The sequence below is a fragment of the Salmo salar genome, chromosome ssa13, assembly GCF_905237065.1.
Source record: "Salmo salar chromosome ssa13, Ssal_v3.1, whole genome shotgun sequence".
Classification (NCBI taxonomy): domain Eukaryota; kingdom Metazoa; phylum Chordata; class Actinopteri; order Salmoniformes; family Salmonidae; genus Salmo; species Salmo salar.
The window spans coordinates 72,442,829-72,458,883 of NC_059454.1; the positions used below are offsets into that span (position 1 = coordinate 72,442,829).

A 16,055-nucleotide genomic window follows, 5' to 3' on the forward strand; every position below is an offset into this window, starting at 1 on the left:
AGTGCTGGCTTTCCATCTAGTCCGACATGATTCACTGTCTTTAAATGGGGTGAGAATCTTCTTTTTTTTGCCCTTCAAAACATTAAAAACACCTTCCTAATATTGATTTGCAGCCCCCCTCTTTGCCCTCAGAACAGCCTCTGTTTGTCAGGATAGACTCTACAAGGTGTTGAACGTGTTCTACAGGGATGCTGGCCCGTGTTGACTCCAATGCTTCCCACAGTTGTGTCAAGTTGCCTGGGTGTCCTTTGGGTGGTGGACCATTCTTGATACACACGGGAAACTGTTGAGTGTGAAAAACCCAGCAGGCTTGCAGTTCTTGACACAACCGGTACGCCTGGCACCTACTACCTTACCCCGCTCAAAGACACTTAAATCTTTTGTCTTGCCTGTTCACCCTCTGAATGGCACACACACTATCCATGTCTCAGTTGTCTCAAGGCTTAAAAATCTTTCTTTAAACCTTCTCCTCTTCATCTACAGGGTTTGAAGTGGATTTAACAAGTGACATCAATAAGGGCTTATATCATTCACCTGGTCAGTCTATATCATGGAACGAGCAGGTGTTCATGTTTTGTACACTGTCTATTGATTGAAATGGCCACATTTACGTTAGATCATTAGCAGTCAAACATTTATTTTTGGGCCATTTAATATGAAATGAATGGTTTTAATACAGGGATTTCTTGACCTGAATAAGTTAACGTTCCACTTAAGAGTTAATGAATATCGAAGAGACTGTGAAAACTCTGAAAGTTGCCCAAACTCTGAGAAACACCATATACTTTACCCCCAGCATGTGACAGTAATTAAGTTGTTACGATCGCTGTCTGGACTCTATGGCTGGGAGTGCTTTTATCGCCTTCTCTATAGAGATCCGGAAGACCTCACCCCTGTCACCCCAGCTTTTCAATCCGGCCGGCAGGGTCTGTTCCGCTCTGTTACCTCTGAGATTGTCATTGTACCCGGTGAAACAGAAAGCCCCCTCGCTACTGTCTTCTGTCCTGATCCTGTCCTAGAGGGTTTGGGAAGCTCCTTCAGATAGAGGTGTTTCAATAATTATTGGTTGACGTTGTGCCACGTTTTAAAGCTGCAATATAATGCTTTTTGGGCGACCTGACCAAATTCACATCATTACCATTGAAAGCAAGTCAAAGAAGCAGTAGATCTGTTCTATATGTGCTATTTCTATGCTCCCAGGTCTTAACTTTTGTTTTTGTCTTTTACTTTCGGTTTTGTTCTACAGCTTCAAACAGCTGGAAATACTATATTTTTGGTTTGATAAGATATTTCACAGCGGTTTAGATGGTACAATGATTCTCTACACTCTAGTTGCTTGTTTTGTCACACAAACTAAAATTAGGAGAACAATTTAGAATTTTAGCAACCAGGAAATTACGGAGTGATTCCTGCATAGTGCATCTTTAAAAGATCAATAATGTAAATGACTTACTTGAATCTCTGCGATCTTCTGGCACAAGGTATAGAGCATATTCATACGCTACTAATTTATGCCTTAAAGGGGAAGTTTGCTTTTATAACTAAACCTCTCTTTTGCATGTAAATGGCATGTTATAGAGGGTCCAGACACTTTGTTTTTTGTGATTTCACTTGTTTTTGAGAGACTTACCCCAACCAGCAATTCACTTCCTCAACCTTCTTTGTGCGTTATGGCGGTTCTGAAAAAACATGAACACATGCTCCAACAACACCCAAATAGGTCCTTTAGAAACAGAAACGCTCTCAGTACAGTGATGCAGGTCTTTAGATGTTGTGCACATGAAATTGTCATTCCGAAATGTATCCGCAGCGTATTCCATTTTGTGCAACTCAACCCGTTTCCTCTATACAGCTGTTCCATTCTCCGTGTAGCCTGCTGCTAGAATGGACGGAGAGGTACTGCTATAGTCGCAACAAAATGGAATATACAGTACATTCGGAAAGTATTCAGACCCCTTCACTTTTTCCATACTTTGTTGCGTTACATCCTTATTCTAAAATGAAAAAAATAAATAAATAAGTATAATCCTCATCGATCTACAAACAATACCCCATAATGACAAAGTGAAAACAGGTTTTTAGAATGTTTTGCAAATATATTAAAAATAAAACTTTATTTACATAAGTATTCAGACCCTTTGCTATGAGACTCGAAATTTAGCTCCGGTGTATCCTGTTTCCATTGATCATCCTTAAGATGTATCTACAACTTGATTGGGGCCCAGCTGTGGTAAATTCAATTGATTGGACATGATATGGAAAGGCACACACCTGTCTATATAAGATCCCACAGTTGATAGTGCAAAAGGCACATTACAGCCCGCTTGGAGTTTGCAAAACGTTACCTAAAAGACTCTCGGACCATGAAACAAGATTCTATTGTCTGATGAAACCAAGATTGAACTCTTTGATCTGAATGCCAAGTGTCACGTCTGGAGGAAACCTGGCACCATCCCTACGGTGAAGCATGTTGTTTTTCAGTGGCAGGGACTGGAGCGAAGGTTCACCTTCCAACAGGACAACGACCCTAAGCATACAGCCAAGACAACGAAGGAGTGGCTTCGGGTCTGAATGTCCTTGAGTGGCCCAGCCAGAGCCCGGACTTGAACCAGATCGAACATCTCTGGAGAGACCTGAAAATGGCTGTGCAGCGATGCTCTCCATCCAACCTGACAGATCTTGAGAGAATCTGCAGAGAACAATGGGAGAACCTCCCCAAATACAGGTGAGCCAAGCTTGTAGTGTCATACCCAAGAAGACTTGAGGCTGTAATCACTGCCAATGGTGCTTCAACAATGTACTGAGTAAAGGGTCTGAATACTAATGTAAGTGTGTGTAAATTTGCAAACGTTTCTAAGAACCTGTTTTTGCTTTCGTTATGGGGTATTGTGTGTAGATTGATGGAAAAAACAATTTACTGAGTCAATTCCTCACGCTGCTGTTTCCAACGTCTTATCATCGACTCATTAAGACCAAGCTCCCGTGCAGCAGCTCTATTTCCTTTTCCAACAGCCAGATCAATCGCCTTCAACTTGAAAGCTGCATCATATGCATTTCTGTGTCTTTGTCATGATGAGGGTGACAAAATGACTACCGTAATCAGAATGATGGGAAGTTTGAGAGCGCTCGATTTTAATCTGAACAGTAAACAAAATAGTTGTTTGACCTTAACCCGTTCGGAAATTTCATTGGTCTAATGAAAGCTTCATGCCGCCAAAAAACTGAGCACGTCACAGAATGTGTTTAAAAAAAAAAAAAAAAAAATGGAAAGCGGGAAAAATCCATATTTTAGCCGCATCATTGTTTAAGCCGCGAGGTTCAAAGCCTGGGAAAAAAGTTACGGCTTATAGTCCAGAAATTACGGTAATCTGTTTTTGAATAAAGGCTGTAATGTAACAAAGTGGAAAAAGTGAAGGGGTCTGAATACTTTCCGAATGCACTGTAATGTTGTGGATATACACAGAATTTCATTTGTATATTATCTAAAGACCTGCATCACTATACTGAGTTCCATTTCTTAAAGGACGTATTTGGGTGTTTTTGAAGCCTTTGTTCATGTTTTTTCAGAGCCCGCATTCTACACAACGAGGATGAGGAAGTGAGTTGCTGATTAGGGTATGTTTCTCAAAAACAAGAGAAATTGCCAAAAAAGTGTAGGTCCCTTCTATAACACCCCATTTATGTAAAAAAAAGTACAAATGTTGTTTAACATTTTTTTTTTCTTCTTCTCCTTTAACTAAAAACATTAGGGTCAATCAGTGTTTTTTTTGTCCGTTCTATCATCGGATAACGTAATATGAATAATTTTGGGGGGAATCACTAAACGTTAATAAGGCTTCCCGTTAATGCCATCGTTAATCTTCAGCTTCTGTCTTTGAGGTGGTGCTAGCCGTTCATAATAACACATCCCTCATTCCCAGGAGTTGTCCTTTAAAATCCTGCTTTGTTAGGATGAGATTGATTGAAGCAATCGTGAGAGCAGCCCGCAATAACAATCTCAGGAGAGGACAGGAGCCTGTCGACAGTCCTCTGTCAAATGACACCTTTCATTGGGAACGCAATGCACCGCAATTCCATTATCCTAATTGCATCCTTGTCGTCCCCTCACCCTCATTTTGAAGAGACTGTTGAAACTGTCTCCTGACAAAAACAAATCCGTTGGACATCACCTTAAGGTTAAGGTCTATCGTACAGATGGTATGCTAAAAGCTAATGATATAATAGGAAATGCTAGAATGTCATCTCTTTATCAAAGCCTATTGGTGTTTTTTCAGACACTATAGCTTAATTTATTCTGACTATAGAAGTTTTATATACACAAAAGTATGTGGACACCCCTATTTCTGCCGCTATCATTGCTGACAGGTATATTACATTCGAGCACACAGCCATGCAATCTCCAGAGACAAACATTGGCAGTAGAATGGCCTTACTGAAGAGCTCAGTGACTTTCAAAGTGGCACCGTCATAGGATGCTACCTTTCCAACAAGTCAGTTTGTGAAATTGATTGCAACACTCACTACCAAGTTCCAAACTGCTTCTGAAAGCAATGTCAGCACAAGAACTGTTCATCTGGATCTTCATGAAATGGGTTTCCATGGCTCAGCAGCCGCACACAAGCCTAAGATCACCATCCGCAATCCCAAGCATTGGCTGGTGTGGTGTAAAGCTCGCCGCCATTGGACTCTGGAGCAATGGAAATATTTTATCTTGAGTGATGAATCACACTTCACCATTTGGCAGTCCGACAGATGAATCTGGGTTTGGTGGATGCCAGGAGAGTGCTACCTTCCCGAATGCATAGTGCCAACTGTAAGGTTTGGTGGAGGAGGAATTATGGTCTGGGGCTGTTTTTCATGGTTCGGGCTAGGCCCCTTAGTTCCAGTGAAGGGAAATCTTAACTCTACACCATAGAATGATGTTCTAGACGATTCTGTGCTTCCAACAGCTTGGGGAAGGCCCTTTCATGTTTCAGCATGACAATGCCCCCGTGCACAAAGCAAGGTCCATACAGAAATAGTTTGTCGAGATTGGTGTGGAAGAGCATGGCTGGCCTGAACAGAGCCTTGACCGCAACTCCATCAAACACCTTTGGGATGAATTGGAATGCCGACTGCAAACCAGGCCTAATCGCCCAACATCAGTGCCCGACCTCACTAATGCTCGTGACTGAATGGAAGCAAGTCCCAGCAGAAACGTTCCAAATTCTAGTTGAAATCCTTCCCAGAAGAGTGGAAGCTGTTATATCAGCAAAGGGAGACCAACTCCATATTAATGCCCATGATTTTAGAATTACATGTTTGGGGGTGTCCACATACTTTTGGTCATGTAGTGTACCTTGACTATCGACCTTAGATGCCTTAAGGCTGGTGCATGCTGTGTTTTGCTTTCCGAGTAAGTGCTGTAGAGTTATTACTTTCAATTTGGCATTCGGCAAATGTGATGAAATAGTTTGACACTGAGCCTCAGGGAACTTTTTTTCTATTCAGAGGAATGCTAGTGTTAGATTAGGTTGCACCTCAGTTGTGTTAGTTCATTGCTGTCTTCCTCTCCTTTAAATCTATACTGAACAAAAATATAAACGCAACAATTTCAAAGATTTGACTGAGTTACAGTTCATAGATGGAAATCAGTCAATTGAAAAACTCATTATTCGCTAAGCTATGGCGCAGCCATGGGTGAGCTTGGGAGGGCTTAGGCCCACCCACTGGGGAGCCAGGCCCAGCCAATCAGAATTACTTTTTCCCCACGAAAGGGCTTTAATAAAGACCGATATACTCCTCAGTTCCCCCCACCCCCAGATGATCCCGCAGGTGAAGAAGCAGGATGTGAAAGTCCTGGGCTGGCGTGGTTGTGAGGCCGGTTGGACCTACTGCCAAATTTTCCAAACGACATTGGACGTGGCTTATGGTAGAGAAATTAACATTCAATTCTCTGGCAACAGCCGTATTGAACATTGCTGTCCACATTTTAGTGGCATTTATTGCCCCCAGCACAAGGTGCACCTGTGTAATGATCATGCTGTTTAATCAGCTTCTTAATATGCCACACCTGTCAGGTGGATGTATTATTTTGGCTAAGGAGAAATGCTCACTACCAGGGTTGTAAACAAATTTGTGCACAAACAAAAATAGAGAAATAAGCTTTTTGTGCACATGGAACATTTCTGGGATCTTTTATTTCAGCTCATGAAAAATGGGACCAACACTTCAGTATACTAATGAGTAAAAGGATTATCTCAAACGATCAGACTATAGAGACTCCATCCATTGCATAATGCTAAGTCCTTTTAGGTTGTTTTGACGCCCCTGTACCCCCTGTTGATAGTGGTGTTTGATCCGGCCCATTGATTGAAGGATTGTTTGGTTAATTGATTGATGAGCGTCTGATTCACACTCTCGTCGATTAAGTTGCCCTCAGCCATTCATGTCAGAATGGGCAGCCTCGGCTGACAGGGAGAGGAATGCTCCTCAACACACAACTGTCCAGTGATGAAACAAGCAATAAATCACCCCTCTGCGAGATTTAACTTAGCCTCTGCTTATGATATACTGTGTGTCTAAGCATCACATTTCATTGAGTCTTGTGGAATCATTGTTGAAGTTGGTTTGTTTGATGTCCTTGCCTAACGAAATTGCTAAATACGTACGAACATGCTAATGATTTTTTTAACTAAGATTTTGTTCAACTTTGAAAGGCAGGACCTTTTTAGATTTGTGAATTCCTTCGCTGCGACGACAGCTTGTCGACTCTAGCTGCTAAGCTCACATATCGCAAATTTCCATTATCGCTCCCATTCAAGAAGCCAACCTGCCCGCTTCCTAACCTTGAGAACATTTTAACATTTAAGATAAGAGCAACATGCACTGGGAAGTCCAAAGGTTGAGGAGAGCAGAGCAAATTGGTAACACATGCTCTTCAATCGGGATAAAAATGTCTGAAATATAGATGGGGTAAGAACTGACTCAGTGCCCCCCCCCATCTCCTTAAGTCTTTTCAAATGCGTACAGAAAGCCATGTGCCTTTGTGCAAACTGCTGCTATTGGATTCCTCCTCAAATAGTTTTTTTTCCTCAAGAATTTATTTTCGACGGGGCCCATAATTTTTTCATAAATGCAGTGCAATAACTTCACACCCAATGATATTTAATTGATTCAGAATCGCGGCGAGACTCTGCCTCCTGTGGGAAACGCTTATTAAACTGGGAGGGTTAGGAAATGAGGTCCTGAGGTGAGAATCCCAACGCCTTCCAATTAGATTCTCAGTGGGGAGATAGAAACTGGAGGGGGAGTGACATTTACTGGTTCGGTTTTGACAAGGGAGGTGGGACGAGGGACGGGGGGGTTGTTGTCTTGTACTGCTAATGATGTGCTGACCTCATTATGTTTATGAAGTGAATTTTGCAACAGGTTGAATGTTGAAGTCTAATTCAGTAGTTGGCTGAATGAATGACCCCCCCCCCCAGACATATTTTCCTCTGCCACACATTATTGCATTGCTCCAGTAGTCTGCTAGTGTCCGTTGTTGTGCAGAGAAGTTAATTTTGTTCAGAACACTTGATGCGTCTTTTGAAAAGGGCTCTCGAAATTGATGGCACTAGCTTCTGATGGCGGAATCTGGGTTTGTCAGCAGAACAAACTATAGAAATGTAATGGTTTGCTCTCCTTTTTTTCTGAGATGACTAAAGAGAACCTTCAATAGATGAATAGTGTGAGTCATAGAAATATAATTAATAGAACTGGCTTGGAAGCGCTAACCCTGGCAATTTGACTGGGAAACTCATGGGTACACTCGCAATGGCCTGGTATTGTGATGAAATGATTTTCATGCTAATTTGGAATGTTATATCAAGTGATGCTGGATTTCCATGGTAATGTGGGATGTTCATTCAAATTATGCTAACTGATGTGGCTCATGCAATGGAATGTATTTGTTGTATTGTCAGTTGAGTTGACCCAACTGATTGAAGAGTACAATTTCTGCTTTTAGTTCCTGGCTTGGGTACACTCAAAATGGCTGCCAGCCCACCCATTATCGCGTCATTGAGTTGGGACGTCCGTTCTATTAATTCTTTCATTCTATTTCTATTGAGAAAATTAACAATTGTCCTTCATTTGGTTGGGGGAAATCTAATATCTTTCGGTATGACAAAGCATCCCAGCATAATAGCCAACAATTTAATGGGCTGTTTTAAAGAAATTTACCGCCACATGTTTTTTAATCACGTTTTTCTCTCTAACAAAAGCTCACATCAGTTATTCCTAATTGAAGATGGCGATCAATGTCCCCAAGGGAGGAATTACATTTATTGAACCATAAAATGCACCACCTTGCCAATTGGACCCCAAATACATCAATATATGGTTTAGTGAGAACGCCTACATAAATTGTGTGGTAGAAATTCTGAAAGCCGGCCATTGAGGCAGCGCCTTGTAGCCCTAGGTCATTCTGAAGTGAAAAATAGTTTCTTAATAATCTGACATGCAATATTTATGTTATCTTCTGAGTGCCAGCTCAGCAGAGTCTACTGCTGGTTCGTCAAGTCATATTCCAAGGGTTTGATTAAGACCCTAGGCAAAGTGCCCTCCATCGCTCTGGATATGGAGGACATTCTTTGGAATGTGTCAAGGAAAGTTGATTTACCCTCCTGCTTTGACTACATCGACAACATCGTTTGTTCACACGGAATCATTCCTAGGGGATAATCACTGTCGCAAAACGCCAATTCGGGAGTGAAATATGTTCATCAGATTCCCTTTGTTTATGTTATTGCCTAGTGTCCTTGTCAACCGCTTAACCAGAGATCTAAATCTGGGCAAACATTGGAACGCTGTAAAGCCGACAGGTTGTATTTAGGCCAGATTCTAATTAGAGGAGCAATTGAAAATGTGTTCATTTCTTGAATAATAATGAACGAGTTGAGGAACTAACCTTTCATTGAGTTGTATTATTTTCCAGAGCCTGGAGTTAATTATCCTTTTTATACCATGGCTATAATTTAACACATTTGCAGGTACAAATGTTTTCAACATCCACAGAAGTAGCTAGCAAGTTTTAATTGTGACAGTAGTTGCCTTAGTAACCAAACAAGACTTATTAGTTTTAAAGTTAATTTCCTGCAATTCTACACAACTTTCCATGATTCATGCCATGGGAAGGAGAGAATGTTGTAGCAATTTTATAGCTAATTTCTTGCAATTCTACACATTTTTCCATGATTCATGCCATGTTAATATATCTGATTGAGAGTGACTAACAAAATCACAAGGGTTCCTGAATGGGGGCCCCTGGAGGTCAGGGCCGCTCGGCGCACATTCGGGCATGATAGCAGGCTAGAATAACTTACCAATCAAATCATCTTTTTGCTGACATGGCTAATTGAGCTACTGTCAGGGACTGACATAACAAGAGAGAAACTGCTGATGCACAATCAAATATGGCACCTTGTGTATTCTACTATTCTAACTCTCAACAGGAAGTTGAGACCCCGACTGATGGATAATTTATTTATCTACAGTGCATTCTGAAAGTATTTAGACCCCCTTCACTTTTTCCACATTTTGTTACGTTACAGCATTATTCTAAAATGGATTCATTGTTTTTTTCCCTCATCAATCTACACACAATACCTCATAATGACAGTGAGAAAAGGTTTTTAGAAATATTTGCACATTTATTAAAAGTTAAAAAACATTACTTACAGAAGTATTCAGACCCTTTGCTATGAGACTCAAAATTGAGCTCAGGTGCATCCTGTTTCCATTTATCATCCTTGAGCTGTTTCTACAACTTGATTGGAGTCCACCTGTGGTAAATTCAATTGATTGGACCTAATTTGGAAAGGAACACACCTGTCTATATAAGTTCCCACAGTTGACATTGCATGTCAGAGCAAAAACCAAAACATGAGGTCGAAGGAATTGTCCTTAGAGCTGCGAGACAGAATTATGTTGAGGCACAGATCTGGGGAAGGGTATCTAACATTTCTGCAGCATTGAAGGTCCCCAAGAACACACCTCCATCATTCTTAAGTGCAAGAAGTTTGGCACCACCAAGACTCTTCCTAGAGCTGGCCGCCTGGCCAAACTGAGCAATCTGGAGAGAAGGGCCTTGGTCAGGGAGGTGACCAAGAACCTGATGGTCACTTGACTGAGCTCCAGAGTTCCTCTGTGGAGATCATCAATCAGGCCTTTATGGTAGAGTGGCCAGATGGAATCCACTCCTCAGTAAAAGGCACATGACAGCCCACTTGGAGTTTGCCAAAAGGAACCTAAAGGACTCTCTGGTCTGATGAAACCAAGATTGAACTCTTTGGCCTGAATGCCAAGCGTCACTTCTGGAGGAAACCTCTCACAATCCCTACGGTGAAGCATGGTGGTGGCAGCATCATGCCGTGGGGATGTTTTTCAGCGGCAGGGACTGGGAGACTAGTCAGGATCAAGGGAAAGATGAATGGAGCAAAGTACAGATATCCTTGACGAAAACCTGCTCCAGAGCTCTCAAGACTTCAGACTGGGGCAAAGGTTCACCTTCCAACAGGACAACGACCCTAAGCACACAGCCAAGACAACACAGGAGTGGCTTCGGTACAGGTCTCGGAATGTCCTTGATAGGCCCAGCTAGAGCCTGGACTTGAACCCGATCGATCGTCTCTGGAGAGACCTGAAAATAGTTGTGCAGCGACGCCCACCATCCAACCTGAGAGCGCTTGAGAGGATCTGCAGAGAAGAATGGGAGAAACTCCCCAAATATAGGTGTGCCAAGTAGAGGTCGACTGATTAATCGTAATGGCCGATTTCAAGTTTTCATAACAATCGGTAATCGGAATTTTTGGACACCGATTTAAAAAAAATAATATATATTTTATTTTTTATGTATTTTTTTAAACCTTTATTTAACTAGGCAAGTCAGTTAAGAACACATTCTTATTTTCAATGATGGCCTAGGAACGGGGGTTAACTGCCTTGTTCAGGGGCAGAGCAACAGATTTTTACCTTGTCAGCTCGGGGATTCAATCTTGCAACCTTACGGTTAACTAGTCCAACGCTCTAACCACCTGCTTTACATTGCACTCCACGAGGAGCCTGCCTGTTACGCGAATGCAGTAAGAAGCCAAGGTAAGTTGCTAGCTAGCGTTAAACTTAGCTTATAAAAACAATCAATCAATCATAATCACTAGTTAACTACACATGGTTGATGATATTACTAGTTTATCTAGCCTGTCCTGTGTTGCATATAATCGATGCGGTGCACATTTGCGAAAAAGGACTCGTTGCTCCAACGTTTACCTAACCATAAACATCAATGTCTTTCTTAAAATCAATACACAGAAGTATATATTTTTAAACCTTCATATTTAGCTAAAAGAAATCCAGGTTAGCAGGCAATATTAACCAGGTGAAATTGTCACTTCTCTTGCGTTCATTGCACGCAGAGTCAGGGTATATGCAACAGTTTGGGCCGCCTGGCTCGTTGCGAATTAATTTGCCAGAATTTGTGATTATGACATAACATTGAAGGTTGTGCAATGTAACAGGAATATTTAGACTTAAGGATGCCACCTGTTAGATAAAATACGGAACGGTTCCGTATTTCACAAAGAAAAAAAACGTCTTGTTTTCGAGATGGTAGTTACCAGATTCGACCATATTAATGACCCAAGGCTCGTATTTCTGTGTGTTTATTATATTATAATTAAGTCTATGATTTGATAGAGCAGTCTGACTGAGCGGTGGTAGGCACTAGCAGGCTCGTAAGCATTCATTCAAACAGCACTTTCGTGCATTTTACCAGCAGCTCTTCGCAATTTTACATTGACATTTTTGTCATTTAGCAGACGCTCTTATCCAGAGCGACTTACTGTAGTGAATGCATACGTTTGATACTTTTTTTTTTTCTGCATTGCGCTGTTTATAACTTCAAGCCTATGAACTCCCAAGATTAGGCTGGTGTAACCGATGTGAAATGGCTAGCTAGCTAGCGGGGTGTGCACTAATAGCGTTTCAAACGTCACTCGCTCTGAGACTTGGGAGTGGTTGTTCCCCTTGCTCTGCATGGGTAACGCTGCTTTGAGGGTGGCTGTTGTCGATGTGTTTCTGGTTCGAGCACAGGTAGGAGCGAGGAGAGGGACGGAAGCTATACTGTTACACTGGCAATACTAAAGTGCCTATAAGAACATCCAATAGTCAAAGGTATATGAAATACAAATCGTATAGAGAGAAATAGTCCTATAATTCCTATAATAACTACAACCTAAAACTTCTTACCTGGGAATATTGAAGACTCATGTTAAAAGGAACCACCAGCTTTCATATGTTCTCATGTTCTGAGCAAGGAACTTAAACGTTAGCCTTTGGCACATATTGCACTTTTACTTTCTTCTCCAACACTTATTTATTTGAGGCTAAATTGATAGTATTTATGTATTATATTAAGTTAAAATAACTGTCCATTCAGTATTGTTGTAATTGTCATTATTACAAATGAAATATCGTTTTTTTGTGTTTTTTTTTTTAAATCGGCCGATTAATCGGTATCTGCTTTTTTTGGTCCTCCAATAAATCGGTATCGGAGTTGAAAAATCATAATCGGTCGACCTCAAATGGGGACACCTATACATTTGGCAGCCAATTACCAGTTACCAGTGTGGTCTAGACAGGACATTGAAATATATTCACGCATACAATAAAACCCAGGCTTCTGTCATAAGAGTCAATTCAACTTGAAAAAATTAATGACGGGACATTTTGGAAAAACGAATCCTGTGTGAATCGTCCTCTGGAATAACACATATTTGGATAACAATTACAAAACCAACCTTTCTAGTAATAGATTTTAATGATGTATTATATTAAGGTAAAATAAGTATTCATTCAGTATTGTTGTAATTGTCATTATTACAAATACATTTTTAAAAATCGTCCGATTTAACCGTTATCGTTTTTTTTGTCCTCCAATAATTGGTATCGGCGTTGAAAAATCATAATCGGTCGACCTCTAGTGCCAATCTTGTAGCGTCATACTCAAGACTTGTCTGTAATCTCTGTCAAACGTGCTTCAACAAAGTACTGAGTAAAGGGTCTGAATACTTATGTAATATTTCATTTATTTTTATACATTTGCTAAAAATTAAATTGTGTTGATTGAGGGGGGGCAATTTATTCTGTTTTAGAATAAGGCTGTGTCTGAATGCTTTCCGAATGCACTGTATATACAGTACCAGTCATGTTTGGACACCTATTTTTACTATTTTCTACTTTGTAAAATAATAGTGAAGACATCAAAACTATGAAATAACACATATGCAGTCATGTTTTAACAAAGTGTTCAACAAATTAAAATATATTTGAGATTCTTCAAAGTAGCCACCCTTTGCCTTGATGACAGATTTGCACACTCTTGGTATTCTCTTAACCAGCTTCACCTGGAATGCTCTTCCAACAGTCTTGAAGGAGTTCCCACATATGCAGCATATTATAGTCCCACTAAGGGCAAACCAGATGGGATGGCGTGTTGCTGTGGTAGCCATGCTGGTTAAGTGTGCCTTGAATTCTAAATAAATCACAGACCGTGTCACCAGCAAAGCACCATCACACCACCACCTCCATGCTTCACGGTGGGAACCACACATGCAGAGATCATCCATTCCCCTACTCTGCGTCTCACAAAGACACAGCGTTTGGAACAGAAATCGCAAATTTGGACTCATCAGACAAAATAACAGATTTCCACCGGTCTAATGTCCATTGCTCGCGTTTCTTGGCTCAAGCAAGTCTCTTCTTATTGGTGTCCTTGTAGTGGTTTATTTGCAGCAATTCGACCATGAACGCCTGATTCATGCAGTCTCCTCTGAACAGTTGATGTTGAGATGTGTTGGTTACTTGAACTCTGAAGAATTTATTTGGGCTGCAATCTGAGGTGCAGTTATTTTGCTGGTTTTTGAGGCTGATAATTCTAATGAACTTATCCTCTGCAGCAGAGGTAACTCTGTCTTCCTTTCCTGTGGCGGTCCTCATGAGCCAATTTTATCCTAGCTCTTGATGGTTTTTGCGACTGCACTTGAAGAAACTTTAACATTTCTGACCTTCATGTGTGAAAATAACTGTTTCTCTTTGCTTATTTGAGCTGTTCTTGCCATAATATGGACTTTGTCTTTTACCGAATACGGCTATCTTCTGTATATCAACCCTTCCTTGTCACAGCACAACTGATTGGCTCAAACGCATTATGAAGTAAAGACATTCTAAAAATTTACTTTTAACTTCTTGGGGCTATGTGGGACGCTAGCGTGCCACCCGTGGTGCACCCTATCAACAGCAGGTGCATTTCAAGAGCGGCAAATTTGAAACCAAATAAATGTCAAAATTCAAATTTTTCAAACATACAACTATCTTACACCCTTTGAAAGATAAACATCTCCTTAATCTAACCACGTTGTCCGATTTCAAAAAGGTTTTACGGCGAAAGCATAAAGTTAGATTATGTTAGGAGAGTACATTGACAATAGCTGTGTGTAATGTTTTGTCAATTCAAAGACAGGGTCACCAAAACCATAAAACCAGCTAAAATGATGCACTAACCTTTTACAATCTCCATCAGATGACACTCCTAGGACATTATGTTAGACAATGCATGCATTTTTAGTTCTATCAAGTTCATATTTATATCCAAAAACAGCGTTTTACTATGGCATTGATGTTGAGGAAATCGTTTCCCTCCAATAACCGGCAGTCAAGTCAGCACCACAAATTAAATAATTAAAATTAGAAAACATTGGTAAAATATTATATTGTCATTTAAAGAATTATAGATTTACATCTCTTGAACGCAATCAACTTGCCAGATTTAAAAATAACCTTACTGGGAAATCACACTTTGCAATAATCTGAGCACTGCGCCCAGAAAAATATGCTTTGCTATACAGACAAACGGCCATGTTGGAGAGATCTAAAATCGAAAATACTATGTAAATAATCCATTACCTTTGATTCTCTTCATCAGATGTCACTTCCCGGAATCCCAGGTCCATAACGAATGTAGTTTTGTTCAAAAAAGCTCATTTATATCCAAAAAGATCCGTGTTGTTAGCACATGATGTAAGCCAGCCGGACTTCTCGTCATGAACGAGGGGAAAAAATATATTTACGTTCGTTCAAACATTGTCAAACGTTGTATAGCATAAATCATTAGTGCCTTTTTTAACCAGAACATGAATAATATTCAAGGTGGACGAATGCATTCTCTTTTATAACGTATTGGAACGAGGGTACCCAACATGAACTCGCGCGCCAGAGTCTAATCGGCCATCACCGTTCCATGGCTCTTGTTCGGTCAGATCTCACAGTAAAAGACTCAAAACACTTTGTAAAGGCTGGTGACATCTAGTGGAAGCAATAGGAAGTGCCAAAACATTAATCAACCCCTGTGTGTTTCAATGGCATAGGCTTAAAGGTAATTCAACACATCAGGTATCCACTTCCTGTCAGAAAATGTCTCAGGGTTTTGCCTGCCAAATGAGTTCTGTTATACTCACAGACACCATTCAAACAGTTTTAGAAACTTTAGGGTGTTTTCTATCCATATATAATAAGTATATGCATATTCTAGTTACTGGGTAGGATTAGTAACCAGATTAAATCGGGTACGTTTTTTTATCCAGCCGTGAAAATACTGCCCCCTAGCCCCAACAGGTTAACAAGGCACACCTGTTCATTTAAATGCATTCCAGTGACTACCTCATGAAGCTGGTTGAGAGAATGCCAGGTGTGCAAAGCTGTCAAGGCAAAGGGTGGCTACTTTGAAGAATCTCAAATCTAAAATATATTTGATTTAACACTTTTTTTGGTTACTACATGATTCCATAGATTTTATTTCATAGTTTGTCTTCTATTATCCTACAATGTAGAAAATCGTAAAAAATAAAAACCCTTGAATGAGGTGTCCAAACCTTTGACTTGTACTGTATATACTTTTTTTACTCTGACATGTCTGAGACTCACTTTGAGAGAGTAGGCTGCTGCTGTAGTGTACCACTGACCTTCGTCTTGATTCCTAC

At 40.5% G+C, this 16,055-nt stretch overlaps 1 protein-coding gene across 2 annotated transcripts in view; it reads left to right on the forward strand.

Annotated features, from left to right (window-relative positions):
- ddx10 (DEAD (Asp-Glu-Ala-Asp) box polypeptide 10) overlaps positions 1-16,055 on the forward strand; it is a 76,427-nt gene that overhangs the window by 30,409 nt on the left and 29,963 nt on the right. The gene's annotated exons all lie outside the window — the stretch shown is intronic.